Source organism: Felis catus, chromosome B2 (assembly GCF_018350175.1).
Source record: "Felis catus isolate Fca126 chromosome B2, F.catus_Fca126_mat1.0, whole genome shotgun sequence".
NCBI lineage: Eukaryota > Metazoa > Chordata > Mammalia > Carnivora > Felidae > Felis > Felis catus.
The window spans coordinates 21,442,397-21,465,051 of NC_058372.1; the positions used below are offsets into that span (position 1 = coordinate 21,442,397).

The 22,655-nt window shown below is 45.5% G+C and overlaps 1 protein-coding gene across 6 annotated transcripts in view; it reads right to left on the minus strand.

The window, feature by feature from the left end:
- Positions 1–22,655, minus strand: part of RREB1 (ras responsive element binding protein 1) — a 183,441-nt gene that overhangs the window by 131,336 nt on the left and 29,450 nt on the right. The window contains exon 1 of one of the 6 annotated variants that reach the window (XM_011282171.4): positions 2,265–2,666. The exons of 1 other annotated variant lie outside the window; for it this stretch is intronic. The gene's annotated coding sequence lies outside the window, so the exon portion shown is untranslated. Of the gene's footprint in view, positions 1–779; positions 978–1,582; positions 1,717–2,264; positions 2,667–22,655 lie in introns of those variants that run through there. 4 more of the 6 variants (XM_011282172.4, XM_011282167.4, XM_011282168.4 and 1 more) reach the window with 4 other exon arrangements.

The following is a 22,655-nucleotide window of genomic DNA, read 5'->3' on the forward strand; positions in this document are numbered from 1 at the left end:
CCACCTTCCACTTCAACTAAACTTATTTCAGAACACACTCATGCGCATGCACAGACCACTTCGTGTCTAAAAGAAAAAAAGCTCTCAAAAATATGGGATGCACATTAGCAACTCAGCCTTTTGCAGAAATCATCTCAAGTCTCCTCTTAGAGACCGAAATACCTCGCTATTTCCAGCATCCCTATCCAACAGACAAACTTTATTTCCATTGGCGTTTACAAGGCTAAGCTTAAATCTAAACTCTGAAACAAGCATGAGGGTTACTTTTTCTACTGATGAAAACCCTCAGACAGGTTTTTCAGCACACCAAAAAAAGTTATACTTTTTATTCACCCTTCTATCTCTCTCCACCACCACCACCATCCCCCCAAAAAGAAGAAAAAAACTCCAAAGTGCCCCGAATGTGTGCTGCTGCTGGCTCTGAAGCCGTGTAGAATTTCGTAATGGAATGTGAACTGCTCGTCCGGATCTGGGCTCACGTTCTATCTTCTAACCAGTAAGGAGCGAGGGAGGGCAAATCTGCTGAGCAAGGAGAAATACTTTCCTCCTCTTTTATAACCCATCACGGATGCATCGCGGACGCTGGACGCGAGCTGCACGCGGCGCCTGTCAACCCGCCCACCCGCTGGCCGGTCCCCGCGACCCCGGGGTCCTCGTGCCCCCTGCGCCCCTCCCCTGCCCGGGGCCGCCCCCGCCCTCCCCCCCCCCCCGCCTTGCCCGCCCGAAAAGGAAAGTCGCCCAGCCGAGAAGTGGGCTCGGCCGCCGCGTCCCGCACTCACGAGTCTGCTCCGGCCCCGTGAGCGGCCGGGGAGCGAGTCACCACATCCTCGACGCGACCCTCGGCCCCTTCCAGAAAACACGCCGCTTCCCAGGGAGGGGGCCGGCGACGGGAAGGACCTCCCCTGCTCCTTAGCAACCATTAAGGTCGCAGTTTCCTAAGAGACCGCGAGTGGGGAGGGGGCGCGGGGGGCCGGGCTCGAGGCCGGGTGGGGGGGGCTGCACTGGGTCCCCTGCCCCTCGACGCCGGCCCTCCTCCCCCACCCCCGCCCCGGCTCGGCGCTGCGGGCCGGGATGGGAGGAGGACGGGAAGCCCCAGAACTCGGGAAAAATTGGTCCAGCGGGCGGCGGACAAAAGTTTCCGAGCGCGCTCCACAGCTGGGCGGCGAAGCGGGCCCGGCGGCCGGCCCCGCCTCGGATGCTCCCGGCCTCCTTCCTGTGCTCGTGACGGCGCCGGGTGCCGAGGTTCTCCCCCCCCCCCCCCACCGCGATGCAGGCTCCGCTCCACACCGATGGCTCCCACGAAAACACGTACACCGCCAACGGAAGGGGCCAGGGAACAATACGCGCGGACACGGCTCCAGCCCCCTCCTCCCCCCGGTCACCCGGGGACGGTGGTCGGCGTGACCCCCAGCCAGGAGCGGGGGACGGGGGAGGGCGCAGGGTTGCCCGAGGCCCCCTCCCGGCCGGCGCCGTCCGCCAGGGAGGATCAAAGTCCGCGGAGCTGGGCGCGGCGGATGCTCCCACCGCGCAGCCCCGAGCGGGCACCCCCGAGCGAGCACCCCAGGCGGGCACCCCCGGATACCTTGCGGCGGCGGGCGGGCGCCGTCATCTCCGCGCTTCTCGGCCCGAGAGGGACTCGAAAGTATGTAGGAGAAAAGTTTCCCCTCCCACATGGGGGGGAGGATGTCGGGGGAGAGAGGGCGGAAGATGGAGAGCAGCGCTGGGAAGATGTTTCTGGCCGGCGGTGCGCGCACCATCCGAGTCCCCGCGGTGCTGGTTAAAAATAAATTCCGCGGCGGGCGCGGCGGCGCGGGTCGGGCCGGATTCCTGCGCTCGGACGGCTAATATGGATGCGCATCAGGTCCTGGCGGCGGGGCGCTGCGGCGGCCGCGGCGGCTCGCGCTGGGAGCTGGTTGGCAGAGCCGGCAGCTCGGGAAGGGGAAAAGGAGCGGAGGAAGGGGAGGAGGAGGAGGAGGAGGGGGAAGAGGGGAGGAGGAGGAGGAGGAGCGGCCCGGCGCGCAGCCCGAGGGGAGAGGGCTGCCCAGCTCATCCCCGGCCGGCCCCAACGCCCCGAGCGCACGTAGCGCGGCGTGGGGCGCTCGGGTCCTCGGCTCCGGGGAACGCCGAGTTGAAAAAGTACAACGCGCTCTGCACACTTCACCCTCCCCATCCCCAAAAGTTCTTTAAAAGGTCGCTCCCGCTCAGCCCTAGACATCTCGCTGCCACCCGAGTACCGGGAGCCTGAACCCCGGGCGCGTACTTACGGCCGGGCAGGGCGCTTGGCTCCCAGGCATGATGCAGTGGGGACCGGTGGGCTTCGGGGAGAGAACGAGGAGAGATGCAAACTTGTTCCGGAAAAGGAATCAAAATGGCGTTTCTGGATGTGCAAAGTTCATCAACTCCGCAGTCACTTCCCCTCCTCCTCTTCTCCCACAGGGAGGGAGGTGGGCGAGGAGCTGGCGACCCCGGCGCCCCAGCCGTCGTCCCGGCCCCCGCCTCGGCCCCCCGCCCCGCTTCTTCGCCCGCACGCTCGGAGACTCGCTCTCCCCCTCTCACCCTGATAAGTAGACACATCACGTGTTGCTCCTGCGAGTCTCCTGGGGACGTGTTACTGAGCGGCGGCGGCGGCGGCTCCAGCTGGGGGGTGGGGGGGATCCGCGGTACCCGCGGGTCCCCACCGCCGCCCCCACCCCGATTTTAGCGGGGTGACCGCAGTTTCCATCCCGGGATGGATGGAGGTGGAGTCCCCCACCCCACCCCCACCGCAGCCCCAGGTTTGCCCCACGCCCTCCGCCGGCGCCCCGGGCCAGGGGAGGGCCGGGCCGCCCCAGGGGAAGGGTCTGGGCCGTCGCAGCTGAGCGCGATCCCGATCGGCCCTGCGCTCGCCGGACGGTCACCTTCGAGGACCACCGCGCCCCCTCCCCGGCAGCCCCTCACTTGCTGGCAACTCCCCGCCCCCGGCTTTCCATCACTTCACTCCATGGTTTGTTTCACTATTTTAACGGAGGAGACGGATAGGCAGCGATGCCCGGGCGGCGCGAGAGGGGCGCCCCGGGGGCCGACAGGGGGTAGCATGGGGGTCGGGTTCCCCCGCTCGGCGCCGCCCCGCTCGGTCACGGAGGCAAACGGGAGGGTGAGCCCCACCCGCGCCGTTCCCTCTCCACGCGGTCCTCGCTCTGCATCCAGGTGGGGCGAGTAGATGATGGGGCAAGAGATTAAGGAACCAGCGATTCACCCCGCCCCCAACTTCGGGCTGTTTCCCCGAGCCCGGTCCTTCTAGCGCTGGGGCTGCCGCCCGGGAGCGTATTCTCCGTCCAACAAATTCAACTCTGACCGGCTTTTGTCACCTTCCCTTCCCCACACTCCACAATTGAGGCTTAAGAGGGGGTTACCTCGCCCCCAAGGGGCTGAGGATGGCACAGGCTCCCACCGCCGCTGTGTCCCCACCCCGCGACGGCACGGGCTGATGCTGTGTCATCCACGTCGCCCTCCGAGGCACCAGGGAAGCCACACGCAATATCTCTTTCTTTCAGAGGGCTCCTGTTTCAACTCTGAAAAGTAGGGGCCCTCTTCGGAGCTGCTTGCTCTCCATCCCCAAGGCGGCGGCTGCCACCACGCTTCAGCGTGGCTGTGGCGGCCCAAGTTATCACCGAGCCCCAGAGAAACCAGGCCTGGGCTGTGCTTCCTCCAACAAGCAGCTGACATGTTTCCCACTGTTAATACTTTTCCAACCGGGGTTCTGAGAGGAGCCTTCTCTCGCCCTTAGGAAACCTCTTTAGACAGGGGTGATTGTGGTTTTGGAAAATAAATGCCCCCCTGCCCCCAGTTTCTGAGAACAAACGTGCCTCCTAAATAGTTGTAGAGAATACTACTGTAGAATTGGGCGTTTGAGACCAGTTAGGCAAGACGATATTATAGGTACACAAAGCTGCCTACTCTGTGCTTACTATGACCTTTGACCCTGGCTCTACCACACCAGCTCCTCTGAGGACACTTGCATGCCATACAAAGTTGTAAGCCCCATCATGGGCCTTTAATTTGTGGCCTTCAATGGAATTCAGGTTTTCGGGGCTGCAGATGAAAAGAAGTGTCTATCTAGGGATGGATTAAGGATTCTGGCCAAGATAGAACTCTACAGAACCAAGCAAAAGCAGTTGGACCATTAGCCTGGAGATAAGTAGGCTGAACCCTGCCCAAGAGGGAACTGATTCAGCTGCTTGCTTCTCTGACGTCCAGAATCACCAACATTAAGTTTTCAGAACCTGTTAGGTTTCCCAGGGTCTGCTGTTTACTGAGGAAAACTCTACTCAGAGAAACTTCAGCACTTGCATTTTCCTATGCACCACCCCCCACCCCCTGACTCCACATCCCCAAGTGTGTTTATCAAGTGCTTTTGTGAAGACAGGCATGCCTGAGGAGGAAGTGAGCAGGTCTCTAAGCAGGAGTAACAGTTCACATGGTCACCATAGAATTGTGTCTGGAGCTTCCGAGTTGTAGTGTGTTCCACTAAGAAGGCAAAGGAAGGGCCAGGTAGGGAATGCTAGTTTATTTACTTGCCTTGCCTCAAGATTCCAGTCTCCCCAGCAAGTGGTAGGTATTGCATAGGAACATCAAAATTGGAATTTTGCTTGTAATTGAGCTCATTCTGTAAAATACACTCAAACCTGCAAAGCTACATGAATTTTTATGATAAATCACTACCTTTATAATGTCATCTAGATAATTCTGGTAACTAAAAAGAAAACAGTTTAAAAATAACTTATAAAAATTAAATTTTAGGGGTGCCTGGCTGGCTTTTCAGTAGGGAATGAAACTCTTTTTTTTGTTAAATTTTTTTTTACATTTATTTATTTTTGAGAGACAGAGAGAGGCAGAGCACAAGTGGGAGAGGGGCAGAGAGAGGAAACACAGAATCCAAAGCAGACACCAGGCTCTGAGCTGTCAACAAAGAGCCCGAGTCAGCTCTGACTCTGAGCCGGAGGCTTAACCGACTGAGCCAACCAGACGCCCCAGGGCATGCGACTCTTGATTCAAGCCCCACGTTGGGCCTGGAGCCTACTTAAAAAAATAAATAAATAAATAAAAATTGAATTCTAATGATACTAGGTTCTGTGTTCATCTTTTCTAGCTAATTAATAAATTTGGAGTCAAATGACTTGTTCAAAATTCTGTTTGTTCATATTCATATAAATCTCATTTATCCAACAAATATTTATTGAACATCTAATAGGAAAAAAGAGTCATGCTATCAAAACCACAATGAGAAAGATGCCTCTCCACACCCACTTAGGATGGCTAAACTCAAAAAGATAAATACTAACAAGTGTTGACAAGGATGTGGAGAAATTGAAACTCTCCTACATTGTTGGTGAGAATGTAAAATGGTGCAGCCACTTTATTTTTTTTTTTAATTTTTTTTCAATGTTTTTTATTTATTTTTGGGACAGAGAGAGACAGAGCATGAATGGGGGAGGGGCAGAGAGAGAGGGAGACACAGAATCGGAAACAGGCTCCAGGCTCCGAGCCATCAGCCCAGAGCCCGACGCGGGGCTCGAACTCACGGACCGCAAGATCGTGACCTGGCTGAAGTCAGAGGCTTAACCGATTGCGCCACCCAGGCGCCCCGATGCAGCCACTTTAAAAACAGCTTGGCAGTTCGTCAAAATCCTAAACATAGCGTTACCATATGACCCAGCCATTCCACTTCTAGGTACATACACAGCAAATGAAAACATATCCACACAAGAACTGGTACACAAATGTTCACAGTTGCATTATTCATAATAACTAAAAAAGTGGAAACAACCCAAATAACCACCAATTGATGAATAAATAAAATGTGATATATCCATACATGGAATATTAGTCAGAAGGAATGAAATAGTGATACATGCTACAATGTGATCAACACTGAAAACATACTAAATAAGCCAGACCCAAAAAGGCAAATATTGTATGATTCTGTTTATATGAAATATTCAGAATAGGCCAATATATAGAAACAGAAAGTAGACTAATGGTTGTGGAGGGTTGAGAGTTTGGGGGATTTGGGGATTGACTACTACCGTGCATGGGGTTTCTTTCCGGGGTGATGAAAATGTTCTAAAATTGATAGTGGTGATGGTTGCACAACTGAATATACTAAAAAGCCACTGAATTGTACACTTCATTTTTTCTAAGTTTATTTTATTTATTTTTTTATGTTTTTATTTCTGAGAGAGAGAGAGAGAGAGAGAGAGAGAGAGAGAGAGAGGGAGAGAGAGCAAGTGGGGAAGGGGCAGAGAGAAAGGGAGACACAGAATCTGAAGCAGGCTCCAGGCTCTGAGTTGTGGGCACAGAGCCTGATGCGGGGCTTGAACTTATAAACCGTAGGATCATGACCTGAGCTGAAGTCGGATGCTTTAACCTACTGAGCCACCCAGACACCCCAAATTTAAAGAGAGAGAAAGTACAGAAGGGGCAGAGAGAGGGAAAGAGAGAATCCCATGCAGGCTCCACACTGTCAGTTCAGAGCCTGATGCAGGGCTCAAATTCACCCACTGCGAGATCATGACCTGAGCCAAAGTCGGACCCTTACCCAACTGAGCCACCCAGGTGCCCCTGAATTGTACATTTTAAGTGGGTGATTTGTACAGTAAGTAAGTTATATCTCGATCAAGCTGATATGCTTACACATCAAGAAATTGTGCTAGATTCTCTAGCAGAGAAGTGATGCAAAAATGGATAATTCATATCCATTGCCTTAAAAGAATTTATAGTCTAATCTCTGCATCCATATGAAGTAAGCATGAAATGCAAACCAAAATATTAAAAACCATTAAGTTGGTGCGAGATTCAGGGGCTCAGAGAAAAGAGATCTCTTCTGGTAAGAGCAATCAGGGAGGGGCAGCCGGGTGGCTCGGTGGGTTAGGTGCAACTCTTGATTTCGGCTTGGGTCATGATCTCATGGTCATGGATTCAAGCCCTACAACAGGCTCTCTGCTAGGCCTAGAGCCTGCTTAAGATTCTCTCTCTCTCCCTCTTCTTCTGCCCCTTCCCTACTCACATTCTCACACACTGTCTCTCTCAAATAAGTGAATAAATAAACAAACAAACAAACAAACAAAAAACAATCAGGGAAAGCTTCATGGAAGAGAAAGCCAATGGAGTTGAGCCATGGAGAACAGCTAGAAATTTTGCAGATGGAGATTGGGATTAGAATCAGCAGATGCAAAGGCATGATTGTAGCAAGTCATGGGTCCTGTTCACAGATCCGGATGGCATCTAGTATGGCTGGATTATGACATATACAGGGATATGCAGGTGACATGACCAAAAAGGTAAACAAGCTGAGGCTCTACCACAAGGAATTTTGAATACTATCCATGGAAAACCTCAGGTATGAGGGCCTGAACTAGGGTAGGGGTAGAGAAGGAATGGAGAACAGAAGATCAAGAACCACTTCAGAGGAAAGCCAGAAAAGCAACTGGTGGACCAGGGATGGGGGTGTAAAGGAAGCGAGGGCCCTGATGATGCCTGGGTCTTAGGTGACTGAAGGAAGGACTGACAAAAAGAGAAAGTCAGGGGTAGAAGCCCATTCGAGGTGGAAAGTGACAGAGCAGGGGATACTGAGCTTGAGGTGGGGATAAATGGGAACCATAGTTTTCTGTGCTATGCAAAGAAGAGAATCAAGAAGGAGGAGGAGGTGGACATTAGAGAAGGCTGCATGGATGAGGTGACATTCACGGAAGCTCACGAGATACGTAAGGCGTCCCCTAGGCAGAGAGGAGGGGGCAGGGCACTCCAGACACAGGGAGCAGCAAGTAGTAAGCACAAGGGCACAGAGGCGGAAAACAAGGTCAGTTTCCAGAACTGCAAATACCTCACTCTGTGGCTGGGGCAGAGGGAGGAGGGGAGGTGGCAAGAGATGGAGCTGGAGAAATAGCCAGTGGGCCGGACCGCTAAGAGCTCTGGGCACCTTGCAGCTGACTTGGACTTTATCCAATGGTGAGGCCCTGAAAGGCTTAAGGAGGAAGGCAGACAGAGCCTCCCTCCGAGGACTGTGGAGAAGGGTCTGGAAGACTTGAGACAGGAAGGCTAGTTAGGGATTAACAGAAGAGTCTGCCTAAGAAATACTGAGGACCCAGGGAGCCCTGGCTGTAGAGGTAGGGAAGAATGGACTAATTGGAAATACAGTTAGCATGTAGATTCCCTAGAACTTGACCAATTTGATATGAGAGAAGGGAAAAGAATCCCTCTGGAGCTGTGACCAAAAGGCGTGGAACCGAAAGATAGGAAATCACGGCAGCCATGGTAGAGTGACGACAGCAAAAACAGTGGGACAGGTGGAGGGACTAGACCAGGTAGGAGATGTTACAGAAATGAAACTCACTGGGCTTGGGCCCAACTGGTTGTGGCATGAGAAGAAGGGAGAATTAAAGAAGACTTCTTCCCTGAGCTCAAGTTTGGTACCTGGGTGGGTCCTGGGTCCACTGACCAGCGACGTGACTGGTGGCGAGAGGGGGTGGTCTGTGGAAGATGAGAGGAAGCTGGAACCAGGGAGCAGGCCCGAAGACACATCTTAGGGACAGAGCGAATGGGCAGCAAAAGCTAGAGGCTGAAGCCAAGGGAGAATGCCCGCAGTTAGGTGGGTGATGAGGGAGTGACAAGTGGGCTCTCTCCCTCTCTCTTTCTTCCTCTAAAGAAGCAAAAGAGCCAAGGAAGTAAGGGCTGTCAAGGGAAAAGATGGTCAACAGTGTTAAAATACAGAGAAATCAAGGCAAAGGGCCCAAAAAGGAATGAAGTCGGTAGGTCGATTTAAGAGTGCAAGGCAGGGCCAGCACACAGGGGGTTCCAGAACCACTGGAAGAGGAGGGGAAAGCCATGCTCTGTTGAGAAGTTAGGTGATGAAGGGAAGGGAGAGAAAGGATCAGAGCAGCTAGTATTTACCGAACCCCTACTATGTGCCAGGCACTGTTCTGAGGGCCTCATGTGTATTATCTTGCTTACCCTCTCCACCCTTCAATCTGGGAGGTGCCCTTATCATCCCTGTTCTGTAACTGACAAAACCGAAGCAGAGTCCCAGTGTCACACGGCTGAGATGCACACCACACTATCTGACCCCGGAACCCACTCTTTTATTGTTGTTGTCCACCAATTCAGAATTGAGTGGACTGCTAACAAAAAATGCCTACTTGATTGGACTAATCTCAATAAAATACTCTTGATTTGCAGAAAACCATTGTCTGTGCAGTTGTTTTTACAAGGATTTAATTAGCAAGATAAGTCAATGTACAACTTTAATTTTTTTTTTTTTTTTACCATTTATTTTTGAGAGACAGAGAGAGAGCATGAGTGGCAGAGGGGCAAAGAGAGACAAACACAGAATCCAAAGCAGGCTCCAGGGTCTGAACTGTCAGCATAGAGCCCGACGCGGGGCTTGAACCCATGGACCACGAGATCATGACCTGAGCCCAAGTTGGATGCTTAACCGACTGAGCCACCCAGGCACCCCAATGTACAGCTTTAAGATGGCTAGTTTGGTTTATAACCATCCACCCTTCACAAAAGCCTCAAGCACAAACTCTTTCTGTTCTCTAAGTACTATGCTCTGTATGTACAGACAACATTCTAAAGCTATAGCCTGATATTTTGTATACCCAGGACAGCGAGGCTGAAGATGATGTAGCAGAATCTACACTCTTAATGTCTATACCACTGGTTCTTAGCTGCAGTGATTCTGACCCCACCCCCACCCCTACCGGGGGATTTCAGCAATGTCTGGAGACACTTTTCATTGTCACAGGTTGGGGGAAGAGTACCACTAATATCTATGGGTAGAGGCCAAGGATACTTCTTAACATCCTACAAGGCACAGGACAGCACTCACAGCAAAGAATTACATGGCCCCATATGGCAATACTGTCAAGGTTGAGAACCCTTGCTTGATGGTGCCTTGAAGATTATCTCGAGGAATATCAGCATCCAGGAAAGAGGTTTTAGAATGGGTAAACCACCCAGACCATTTATGTCACCAGGAAAGGAATGTGGATCCACAGAGGGAGAGAATACAGATATATGAAATAGAAAACGGCTTCTGAAGGAAGGTGTGTGTGTGTGTGTGTGTCTGTCCATGGCAGAGAGATTGGTCTTGCAGGAAAAGAGGGATACTTCCTATTCTATGACGGGAGGAAAAAGAAAAAGAATACTAGGAGCATACTGAGAGATATTGCTGGGAAACAGGCAAGTTATGGGGCTTCACACCTGATGGTTTTGAATACAGAAAAGGGGCAGAGCCAGACAGCAAGCTGAGCAGCATGGGGCTGAGGCTTGAAGACAGAAGACATTTAGGAGTTGGTGGTAGAAAAATTCCACTGTTTTAGCTTCAATGCCATGGAGCCACAGAGGAGAGAAAACATATGGTAGGGATTATGGACAGTTGGAAACTGAAATGACTAAAATCCATCACAAGGGAGATGACACTGAGGGGGCAGGGTCTGAGAATCAGGAGTGGTTGTGGCCATAGTGGTGAGGGGGCAAAGCAGGGGAGAGAGCGAGGAGGGTGCACAAAGGACTGAGGGGGGCTGAGACCAGGGAAGTGGACAAAGGCTCAGGAGAAAGAGGAAAAAATGGACAGAGCAGAAATTCCAACCACGGGGTTGAAGGACGTGGAGAAAGCTATGAAGAAGGGCCAGGACATGAGTCCTTGACACGGAGGGTCTTGTCACTGAAAATGAAGGAGGGGACAGGCTCGAGAGGAAAATCATGGAGTTGGTTCCTCAGGATATCTTGAGGGAAGTGTGTCTGAGAGATGAGTACGTGACCCGCACAAATGAGAAGAGGGGGGCATAAGCAGATGGCACCAAAGTCAGAGGAGGTCTTGCGGGCTAAATTGGGTCTCCCCCAAACTGACATGTCAAAATCCTAGTCCCCAGGACCTCAGAATGTGACTGTATTTGGAGATATGGCCTTTACTGAGGTAATTAAGGTTAAATAAGGTCATAGGGAAGGGCCCTGGTCCAATAGAACTGGTGTCCTTGTGAAAAGAGATTAGGACACAGATACACACGGAGGGAAGACCATGTGAGGACACAGGGACAAGGCGTCATCTACAAGCCAAGGAGGAGGCCTCGGGAGGAATCAGTCCTGACGGCACCTTGATTCCAACTTCCAGTCTCCAGACCTATGAGATAGACATTTCTGTCGTATATGCCCCCAGCGCATGGCACTTTGTTATGGCAGCCTGAGCCGACTGATACAGGAGGGAAGGATGTGAAAAGATGGTGAGTGTGGCATAGAAGGGATAGTAGAAAGTGTGTTCCTAGACTCCACGGCCTCCTTTGTGAGTTGGAGAACTAGTCTCCTGGAGGAAAGGCTTTTAAAGGAAGTGATGTCTCTAAAAACAAACCAAGTTTCCATCCAGGTGCAGAGGGAGGGGAAGCACCATGGAGGAGTCTGTCTTAGAACAAGGGGGTCTGCGTCTTCAGTGGATTGCACACCTCTTGTAAGTGGGGACCTGCCCTGCTAACAATTTCTCTGCCCCAGTGCTAGTACAGGGACTAGAATATTGCAGGTTCTTAAGGAATCTCTCTCTCTCTCTCTCTCTCTCTCTCTCTCTCTCTCTCTTTTTTTTTTTTGCAAAGTGTGCAGAGGTGGAGGGATGGGAATGACCTGGGAACACAGGGAACCTGGGGGCACAGGGAAGCTTCTTTGCCCAGGAAGGGGTTGACCCAAGAGTGACACGTACAGCAGAAAGCTGACAGGCAGGTGGAGAGATGTTCTTTAGAGTTTCCAAATCCCGTTAGTAATGCAGCCGAATAAAGTCTCCCTCTCAGACAAGGAGCACGGTCATAGGGATGGGCTACTGAGAACACTTTCATACAACTTCTGTTATCCCAAATACATTAGCCACTCAGATAACTAGAGGGATGCATTATTTCTGGTGGCTGACAGTTTTCCCTTTATATGTGAACCATTTGGAGTAAAATTAAAAAAAAAATTTAATGTTTACTTATTTTTGAGATAGAGAGAGACAGAGCATGAGCAAGGGAGGGGCAGAGAGAGAGGCAGACAAAGAATCTGAAGCAGGCTGCAGGCTCCAGGCTCAGCTGTCAGTACAGAGCCCGACGTGGGGCTTGAACTCACGACCGCGAGATCATGGCCTGAGCCGAAGTCAGACGCTCAACCAACTGAGCCACCCAGGTGTCCCATGGAGTAGAATTTTTTTCTAAAATGTACTATGCACTGCTTGCTTTTTCTCCCTCTGCTAAAAAAGTCAGAAAGCTAACATAGGAACAAAAGGGCATTATTGTAAACTTCAAATATTATATTGGATTGCCATACAAACATAACTTCTTATAAGAAAGATTTATACTAGGCCCAGAATGATCCCATCCTCAAGAAGCTCTTCATCCTTGAAGGTATGTAATAGCTATTTCCTAGCATACCTGTAGACTCCACAGTAAATTCCAATTTGAGTTTTTGCCTGCTCTTTCTTAGTTTTCCTCCCTCCTTATCTGGCTATCCCTAGTCCCTTCTTTCTGAACTCAGTGTGCCTGCCAATAGCAACCTCCTCTTCCGTTTCTAATTGATCAATTCCAATCCACAGTGTTAAGAAACTGGATAACCAACACTGCTAGAAATGTGTCGAAAGTCAGCCTGAAGCCCAGCACCTCTTTTGCTGCCCAGAAGCCAGTAGTTGCTTATTTCCTGATTCTCCGTTGGGTTTTAGATTGATAAGTTGTTAGCGTACTTCTCAACTATAAAAGTCGTTTGAAAGATACCGGCATGTTAGGCCATATTAAGCCAGCTTTCCCTCCATGATAAAAGTTCATCGTTGACTAGAATTTCATGTAACTTCAGGGGACACAAAAAGAGCCAGTTGTCCATCCCTTTCCACCTTCAGGCAAGATGGCTGGTATTAGAAAAGTTGCTCTACTCTCATTGGATGAAGAGTCTTTCTTTGTTTTTAAGACATGTACTTATAATTCAATATTTGTTTCTTTGTGGGAGAGAACTCTTCATTCATGAGTATAAATAGGGAAAATAAATACTTCTTCAATACGCAGTATGTATATGTAACTTTGTGTGTTCAATTGAGAATGCGCGAACCAGAGTACTACTTCTGCAGTTTCCGGTAAGCAGACCCCCAAATGGGACTTGTAAGTAGAGACCATTGACAGTGCTTTACTATTCCCAATGGCTCTGTCTACCCTGTCTGGCCACTGGCCATCTTGCCCACAAAATAGGCCCCAGGTCAAAGGAACAGACCAGAGTTTTCAGCTGTTTTAACTGTAATGCTAAGGAAATTGCAGAAAATCACGTGACTGGATAGCCATAAAAAAACCCTGACCATTTGTAAACTGGCAACAACAATGTGTATATACACATTTCTGTCCTAATAGACAGAAAACTCTCTTTCCCTCAGAAAGAAAGACAGTCCTATCGAGGGCTTCTGTGTCATTTCACAGTGAATGGGGAACTGCGATGATCTGACCCCCTGTCTCTGACTTCTGTAAGGCAACAGACTTAGCAATTTTGGGCACTTGAACGTGCACACCTTAGGTAAATAATGAAGTACGTGTTTGGGGCACCTGGATGGCTCAGTTGGTTGAGGGTCCAACTTCTGCTCAGGTCACAATCTCACGGTTTATGAATTTAAGCCCCACATTGGGCTCTGCGCTGACAGCTCAGAGCCTGGAGCCTGCTCTGGGTTCTGTATTCCCCTCTCTTTCTGCCCCTCCCCCACATGTACATGAATGCATTCTCTCTCTCTCAAAAATAAATATTTTTTTATTATTAAAAAAATAATAATGGTGTACATGCTCAAAAAATCAGTACTTTAAAGTATGCAGGCTGATTTATGTTACTTCTCCACATGACTAAAGAAACATGACATTCACTTATTCATTCAACCAGCAATGGGTAGGCACCGATGATGTTCCAGGCTCTATATATAACAGTAAACAAAGCACACAAGATCTCTGTCCTAGCAAGTCCTATAAAGATGTGTTATGTTTTTTTCTTTTTTTAAAGTTTCTTTATGAGAGAGACAGAAACAGTGTGAGTGGGGAAGGGGCAGAGAGGGGGGGAGACAGAGAATCCCAAGCAGGCTCCATGCTGTCACCATGGAGCCTGATGTGGGGCTTGAACCCATGTACCTGAGATCATGACCCAAGCCAAAACCGAGAGTCAGATGCTTAATTGACTGAGCCACCCAGGCACCCCAAGATGTATTATATTTTAATAAAATATCATGAAAACTTTAACAGGTATATTACAAGTTGCTTCCCTGGTGGGATTTTTCACAATAAAGGCAACATATGCCTCTGTTGTGGGCTGAATTGCATCCCCTGCCCCCCCACTCAAACTACAAATTCGTATGTTGAAGTTTTAGCCCCTAGTACCTCAGAATGTGACTGGGCAATAATTAAGGCAACATGATTCCACGTTACCTTACAGAGGTAATTAAGGTAAGATGACGAGGTCATTTAGGTGGGCCCTAACTATGGCTGGTGTCCCTATGAGAACAGAAGATTAAGACACAGACAAACGCATACACACAGAAGACCACATGAACATGAACATCTTCTCCCTGGGAGAAGATGGACATCTGTAAGCCAAGGAGAGAGGCCTCAGAAGAAACTAACCCTGTCCACACCCTGACCTTGAACTTCTAGCCTCCAGAACTGGGAGAAATAAAGGTCTGTTGTCTAAGCCATCCAGTCTGTGGTACTTCATTATGGCAGCTCTAGAAGACTCATATAGCCTCCAAAGCCTAAACTGTATCTGCCCAAGTATAGAGAATATCTGTAAGCTAAAACAACTTCATCAGAACTGTAAGCTAGGATGTCAGGATATAAGCACCTACACACAGACAAATGGAATGAGAAGACCTTAAAGGAATAAGACGGTATTAGATGATATTATGGTAAGACAAGTTTGTGATAATCCTAGAACTAAAGCCAGTTGGAAACAATCTGTTTAAGAATCTAAAGTTAACTACTAAAACTCTCCTATGCCCATGGAACAAATAGTTCACACCTTTTTAAATGATCCTATAGAAGAATACTTAGTATTTATTTATTTACGTGTGCTGTATTTACTTAGTAGGCTCCAGGACCACCATGGAGCCCAATATGGGGTCTGAACTCATGACCCTGAGATCAGGACCTGAACCAAGATTAAGAGGTGGATGCTTAACCGACAAAGCCACCTAGGCACCCCCAGTTTTTTAATACTTAATTTCATTTTAAAAGTTCATGTTTTTTTTTTTGAAGTGAAAAAAAAAACTGGCTACAAATAGGTAGCCCAATTTTTGTTAACAACAACACAAATTCATACTCACATATCAATTTGAAAAGACAGAAGGTATGGACACTAAAAAATTAAACAGTGCTTATTTCTAGGTAGAAGGATAGCTTTTCTTTTGCCATTCTACTGATCTCTGTTTTCTTTTCTCTACAATAAACATGGAATAATTTTGTTATAAAGAAAAAAAATAATAGTATCATTATATCCATTACATGAAATGAAGATCTTTGATGTCATAGATATTTCTATCAAACTCAAAGATTTGAAGCACTTATTGACAGAATGTCCTAGGCAATGTAAATAGTTCAAATTTTATTTTTGTTATTATTTTTTAAATATTTATTTATTTCTGAGACAGAGAGAGACAGAGAGTGAGCAGGGGAGGGGTAGAGACAGGGGGAGACACAGAATCCGAAGCAGGCTCCAGGCTCCGAGCTGTCAGCACAGAGCCCGATGAGGGGCTCAAACTCACAAACTGCAAGATCATGACCTGAGCCGAAGTCGGTCGCTCAACCAACTGAGCCACCCAGGCACCCCAAATAGTTCAAATTTTAAAATGCAAAGCTCTCTCCACATCAAATTCATTCCTCTTCCTCACAATTTATCTGTGTAGTATAACTCCACCAGTTCCTCATATTTCCTATGGATTTCAGCCATAACGTCATATATCAGATCATGTTTTGTTCCTAAATTGAAATCCAAGTTTCAGGCTTCAGCCCAGAGAAGAGTTTTTCTTTCTCCTCAAGTTTCTCAGAAATTGGATTTTGTAAGGCAAAACAAGGACTGCAAATACCCTTGGAAGTGGCAGATTACAAAGGAAAGAGCAAGCACTGGGACATGAGACAGCCCTGAGTCCCATCCTGGCTCTATTCCCTACCGGCTGTCACTAGTACAGGTGTGTCTAACTCTGACAAACTTCAGTTCCTTCAGCTATTAAACAGATGTAATAACCATCTGGGTACTGTCATGAGGATTAAAAGAGATAACATGCATAAAACATTTAAAAAAGGCATCTGGCCCATGGTAGGTGTGCTGTAAAGTACAGCTCTTAATACGTCTATAAAAATTTGAGGCTATTAACATTTTGCAAACACATAGATCTTAATGCAATAACATTATTAAGGTTACATCAAATTCCTTATGTAATCTTTAAAAAGAGAATAGTGCCACACCAAGGTCATTATTTCTTAACCGTTACATGATAATCATCCATTTATGTGTATGTATATATAGCTGGATTTATGTATATGTGCATATAAGATGCTTATAAAATAAAGTTGCACAGGGGTGCCTGGGTGGCACAGTTGGTTAGGCGTCCAACTTCGGCTCAGAGGTCATGATCTCACTGTGGTTTCAAGCCCTGCATTGGACTCTGTGCTGACAGCTCGGAGCCTGGAGCCTGCTTCGGATTCTGTGTCTCCCTCTCTCTCTCCCTGCCCTTCCCCTGCTCATGGTATGTCTCTCTCTCTCTCTCTCTCTCTCTCTCTCTCTCTCTCTCTCAAAAATAAATAAACATTAACAATTAAAAAAAAGTTGCTCATTATCATTTTTAATGTTATTTAAATTACATCATGGTGACAACACACAAGATAAAGCAGTTATAACTGAAATGCGGAGTTGGAAATTTTCTGCAGTCATTAGAAAAATGGCTTATTTTATACAAAGGGAAGGACTTGAGTGATAGGACTCTATGATTGGTCAAACTGTTCCTGTTATTTCAGATGAATTTGGGGTAAGTGCTGATTTTCACATAATTACTTCAACAGAGAACCAGAGGCACATGGAGAGTACCAAGTATGTCCAACCCAAACAGCCAGTAGGTGGTAGAGCCAGATTTGGAATCCACATCCTCCGTCTGTGGCTCAAGTTCTCTCTATTGCAGTGTATAGAATGACAGGAAACTTTATATCTATAGTGGGCTATACGTCTGTAGTTACAAACAGAAACACACATGCAATAATAAAAATAGGAGGGAGGGGCTCAGTTGGATAAGCATCTGACTTCAGCTCATGTCATAATTTCACGGTTCGTAGGCTCAAGCCCTGCATCGGGCTCTGTGTTGACAGCTCAGTGCCTGGAGCCTGCTTCAGATTCTGTGTCTCCCTCTTTCTCTGCCCCTTCCCTGCTCACACTTTGTATGTCTCTCTCAAAAATAAATAAACATTAAAAAAATTTTTAAATAAAAAAAAAAAATAGGAGGGAGAGGGGATGAATGCATCCAGATACTAAATGTGCAATAAAACTCAGATCCACACAAAGTATATATGCTATATACTATGCTTTAGTGCCAATGCAGTGAGAGATGACCAATGGAATCAAACAGAAAACCTAGAAGTATTTGGTCTACGATAAAGATGGTACTTCAGATCACTAGCGGAGAAAGATACATTGGTCAACATAGTTGAACAACCTGAAAGGGGAAAAAATTCACATCAAATACCAACTTCACACTACTTTACATCAAAAGGTAAAAGGTATTTCAAATGGATTAAAGAATTAAATGTAAAATATAAAATCCTAAAAGAACCAGAAGAAAAGTAGGTAACTACTTATCTGATCTTTGAGGATTATACACGGGCTTTTTAGGGAGAAGGAATAAACCATAAAGGAAAAGATGTACATTTTCAATCACATAACGATTTAAATTTAAATACATTAAAAAAAAAAACCCACTGTAGGCTAAAATGAAAGACAAATTACAAGCTAGGAGAAAAGCATATTTACAGGCAGAGTTGGTTAAGAGCCTCAATATAATTGGGGCACCTGGGTGGCTCAGTCGGCTGAGCGTCCGACTTTGGCTCAGGTCACGATCTCACGGTCTGTGAGTTCCAGCCCAGCGTCGGGCTCTGTGCTGACAGCTCAGAGCTGGAGCCTGCTGCAGATTCTGTGTCTCCTTCTCTCTCTGCCCCTCCCCTGCTCATGCTCTGTCTCTCTCTCTTTGTCAAAAATAAATAAACATTAAAAAAATTAAAAAAAAAAAAAAGAGCCTCAGTATAATAAAAGCTACACTTTATTGAGCCTTTATTAGGTGGAAGACATGTAAGCTCTCTGGACACAATATCTCCCCATAATCTTACAAGGGGGATACAGTTAGTTCCACTTTTAAAATAAGGAAATGGAGACACAGAGTGGCTAAGAAGTAACCTGTCCAAGGTCTCACAGCTAAAAAGTAGCAGATCAGAGATGTGGATAGATGTAGATAGAATTGAGTTCACGCTTTTCCTCTCAATCACTGTGGACTCTTACAAGTCAATATTGAAAGAACACCTCCATTGCAAAATGGGCAAAGGATATGGAAAAGCAATCCAGAAAGGAAAACGTATAAATACTTAACATATTTTTCATCTTCAACATCAGTAGTGATAATAAAAGAAATGCAAATTAAAACACGTGGTAAGATTCTTTTCTCTATCAGATAGGCAAAAAAAATATTTTAAAATGTCAACATCTAATTTTGGCAAATCTGAGGAGAAAACATATATGTTGTTGTGGGAATGATATTATTTTAAATCACCTTAAAAAGAAATTTGAAAATTTAAGTATTTTCCTCTTAAAAATAGCTCTTTTAGCCAGCCATTCCACTTCTTAAAAAAAAATTCTAGAAATTTTGCTAAAGAGATATACACAAAGATATTTGTATAAGGATGGTTGTCATTAGATTATTTGCTATTATGAAAAACTGGAAACAAGCTAAAAGTCTACTAATAGGATTTTGATACATAAATGGCAGAACATTCACATGATGGGATAACATGTTAACCATCAGCAATCATGAAGTGTAAAATTGGGAAATGTTCGAAATATAGTATGTGAAAAACAAATCTTACACAACTGTATGTGCTACTTTTAAGTTTTGTTTTCGTGCTCATGCACATTTTTCAAATTTTCTACAATGAATATATATTAATTTTACACCAGGAAAACAATTGTTATTAAAATACCAATATACTTGAAGCAGAAAAATAGGGAGTTTAAGATTACAGAATTTAAATATGATTTCTGGGGTGCCTGGGTGGCTCAGTCGGTTAAGCATCTGACTTCAGCTCAGGTCATGATCTCATGGTCTGTGAGTTCAAGCCCCATGTCGGGCTCTGTGCTGACAGCTCAGAGCCTGGAGCCTACTTCGGAGTGTCCCCCTCTCTCTCTGCCTCCCCCCCCCCACTCACACTCTGTGTCTCTCAAAATTGAATAAATGTTAAAAAAAAGTTTAAATATGATTTCTACCCATAATTTAAATGTTCCAAATATTGGTAAACATGGGAATTCAAAATCAGAATCATTATAAGGAATCATTATAATCCTGTGAAACTCAAACCAGATATAAAAGCAAGATACAGCTTTATAATATATAAAGAAACTAGTGGTTAGGCCACTAAGATGAAGATGTATCTGCCATCCCCCCCTCCCCTTCCCACATTCACATATTTTACCCCCAAGGAGCTTAACTGATTTTCAGTATTCAAATTCACAGGAGGACTAATGAAGATCTTATGCAGAGACAGCTATTTTTAGAGGAAATAATAACCTGTATATTCAAAATAGAATTAATCTTTACTTTTCTTTCCTCTCAGGTAACACTAACATAGTAGCTTGTAAATAAAGTTGCTCAAATTGTATGAATCTTCCAAGCTAACTGATTTCTAATTTAAAAACACTTAAAAAGTAAGAATTGAAATATACTTCTTCAACATATACAGAACAGCCATTTCGAACCATAGCCAACATTATACTTCATAATGAAAAGCTAGAGAAATACCTTTAAAAACAACAATAAAAAGCCCCGGATAGAAAAAAATTATGTATTGTTCTGTATAGGTCATGAAACAGATAAAGAAATTTAAATATTGAAAGAAAAAGTTAACATTATCATTACTTATAGATGATACCATCATAAAACGACAAAACCCAAAGAAATGAATGGAGAACTATATTCAAGAGAAGTTCAATAGTAATAGCTACCATTTATTGAACTCCAACATTGCAGCACTGATTTCCCAGAGTCATGTATCTTATAAGAAGTAGACCTGGGGGGCGCCTGGGTGGCGCAGTCGGTTAAGCGTCCGACTTCAGCCAGGTCACGATCTCGCGGTCCGTGAGTTCGAGCCCCGCGTCGGGCTCTGGGCTGATGGCTCAGAGCCTGGAGCCTGTTTCCGATTCTGTGTCTCCCTCTCTCTCTGCCCCTCCCCCGTTCATGCTCTGTCTCTCTCTGTCCCAAAAATAAATAAATGTTGAAAAAAAAAATTAAAAAAAAAAAAAAAAAAGAAGTAGACCTGGGATTCAAACTCAATTCTGATTGTTTCCAAAGACCCCAGAGACTGTGTTCTTTTCAATATGATTTTGCTTTGCTCTGTAAGGTGTATAGTTATAATGTACAAGTGCTCACACACACACACATACACACACACACACGTCTTATCTAAAAGCAAGAACCATCACAACAGTACAACCTAAAAAACCCCATTCACAAAGCAAAAAATTCAACAAGGTTTGTGTGTCAGCAAGGAAAGGAAAAAATCCATCTCCAACATAATTTGGATATATATATGTGTGTGTATATATATATATATATATATATATATATATATATATAATAAAAAGTAAAGATAGATGAAATAAGATTTAGATACGAAGACTAAAATTATTTTAAGCATTTTTTAAATGTTTATTTATTTTTGAGAGAGAGAGAGCATGTGTGAGGTGGGAGAGGGCAGAAAGAGAGGGAGACAGAGGATCCAGAGCAAGCCCCGCAGTGACAGCAGAGAGCCCAATCAAACTCACTAACTACAAAATCATGACCTGAGTCGAAGTCAGACGCTCAACTGACGGAGCCACCCAGGTACCCCAGGAAGACTAAAATTTAATTTTCAAAACATATATTCTAAATTAATTTATACGTTAAACACAATTCCAATCAAAACTCCAACTGGATAACAAAATTTTACAGGGAGAAATGTTAACAAAAGAATTCCCACATGCATCTGAAAGAAAGAAACAGGTGAGAACAGCAAAAAAATTTTTACCAGAAAGCAATAGGAAAAAGGGGTACTAATTATTTAAAAAAATTATGTCTATACACTTATTGGAAGTCAGTTTACGATAAAGGAAACATCACCAATCATCAGAGAAGGAAAGAATTATTCAGAATTAATTATTGTTGCAATACTGGTTACCAATTTGGGAGAAAATATCAAGGTAAGTTCTTACCTCACACCATACACCCAAATAAACTCCTTATGAAATAATAATATCTAGTTAAATAGAGATGTATTTGTAAAGCAAAAAATAAAAATAAAAAAGATAAAAACAAAAGTTGTCAAATTCCTGGAGAGACAAAAAAAAAATGTGTCATACTACTAGAGGAGAAAGAAGTTTTAAAACTCGAATGCAAATAAGGACAAGATATACATAAAATTCAAAATTAAAGGGACATAAAAAAAGGAAGACCATAAATAAATAACGACCACATTGAAGTCATGAACCTGCTCTATATCAAAACTAAAAAAGCAAAAAGCCAAACTGGTAAAAAAAAAAAAAAATCATTTGTAGCAAAAACTACAAAAGAAATATAAATTTAACAAAAGAGTTCATTTTTCTCTATTAAGTTAGAAAAAAAAGTGCCCCAAATTTACCAGGATTTAATAAAATGAGTGGATACTCTCATATGCTATATCACTAAAGGCACTGTAAATGGGCACACCCCTTTTGGAAAGCTTTATTTACATATTTTCTATACATATCACTGTGATTATGTGGTTTTTTTTTTTAAATAAGAGTAAAAAATGATTGGAAAGAAATTTACCAAAATGATAAAGAAATAACATCAGAGTGATGAAAATGGCTTGTATTTGGGTCTTGCATTTTCCCATTTATCCTGGAAAACTAAGGCTTTTGTGGTGTCTTTAAAAAATTTTTTTTTAATCTTCATTTATTTTTGAGAGAGTGAGAGAGAGACAGAGTGAGAGCCAGGGAGGAACAGAGAGAGAAGGAGACACAGAATCCAAAGCAAGCTCCAGGCTCTGAGTTGTCAGCACTGAGCCCAATGTGGGGCTCGAACCCATGAACCGTGAGATCATGACCTGAGCCTAAGTCGGACGGTTAACGGACTGAGCCACCCAGGCGCCCCTGTGGTATCTTTTTAAAAGCAGTGGGAGAAGTAGTATGTTTTTGTAAAACTGAAAAATCTGTCAGTGGTTGAGTTAGTGTCCCAGCGAAGCACACCTGTCTACAGACTGGTCAAATCAAGTGCCTCTGCTCCTGCCCACGTGCTTGGGAGACGGAGCGTCAAGGAATCCCAGCCTACCCCAAGCGCTACAACGTCCTTTCTCCAGGATGGAGCTCAGAGTGAGTCGGATCACACGTCTCTC